We start from the raw sequence: 1,215 nt of genomic DNA on the forward strand, positions 1-1,215 counted from the left end.
ATGGTACCTACAAGTGTTCTTTTATTTTCAGGATTTGTAGGATACTTTGCTATATATTTTTCTTGTATATGTATGCATTTAGTTCATATTTTCATTTATTTTGATTGAAACAATTAGCTTACAATAAGATGTTCCCTATTCCAGAGTAAAATTAAAAAATATTGTCCTCTTAATGCCAGAGTGGCATAGTGGCTTCATACCAGATTGCTAAATGCAAGGTTGGAAGTTCAAATCCACGAACTACTCCAAGGGTAAAAATGAATATTGTCCTCCAATAAAAATTACAGCCTTAGAAACCCACAAGAGGGCTGCTAGGAGTTGCAATTGACCTGATGGCAGTGAGTAACACCAGAGGAAGATTATAATAAGTAGAGAGAAAGCTGTGATTACATTTGTGATTAAATTATGATTACATTTCTTCATAATCATGAACTACTTGAAACACAGGAAATTTCAGAAAATGCAATCTCTTTATCCTACTACTTTTATTTTTTTGTAAAAATAAAATACATTTTTATGTTTATAGTCAAAGTAACCTTGTCTAATTCCCCCCACTCCTGATTCAGTTACTATTCTTTTCTACCCTGGTATAAGAGTTGATAATTCTTATGCCAACACAATTTTACATTTTCATTAAATTGTCATTTGTCCACATACAATCTATCGTACTGTTTTTGCACTGTTTTCTTTACTGGTGTCTTGTCTACTCCACCTCATGACACTGTTTCACACGGTGAACAGGGAACAGTTTTTCAGAAGTACACTGTCAGGTGTGTGTGTGTGTGTGTGTGTGTGTGTGTGACTCCAAATGACTCCAAATGTAACCTCTAAACTTTTGGTTGCAGTTGAACATATTGACTATGTGAAGCAACCAGAGACACTGAACACTTTCTAGCTTTACATAAATACTGTACAGACTGTCTTGTTACTTATCTTTATTACTCAATTCTGTGACATTATTATGCATGTCATGCTGTCACTCTCATTCATTCAGTTTGTTAAATAATGTTTCATTCCTTGAATAGATCATACTTTAGTTATCTCCTATGAATAGCCATTCAAGTTTCAAATAATGTACTAAACATTTTATGTATGTATTATACTTTTCACACATGAAAAACCTAAATATGGTAGGGCAGTTAAATTGCTTCATCTCTAACAAGATGGAAAGAAAGTCACCATCGGCATCATGCCAATGCTGATTCTTTTTTTTTT

The sequence above is a fragment of the Elephantulus edwardii genome, unplaced genomic scaffold, assembly GCF_000299155.1.
Source record: "Elephantulus edwardii isolate Elephantulus edwardi_28Jun2011 unplaced genomic scaffold, EleEdw1.0 scaffold00136, whole genome shotgun sequence".
Taxonomy (NCBI): Eukaryota; Metazoa; Chordata; class Mammalia; order Macroscelidea; family Macroscelididae; genus Elephantulus; species Elephantulus edwardii.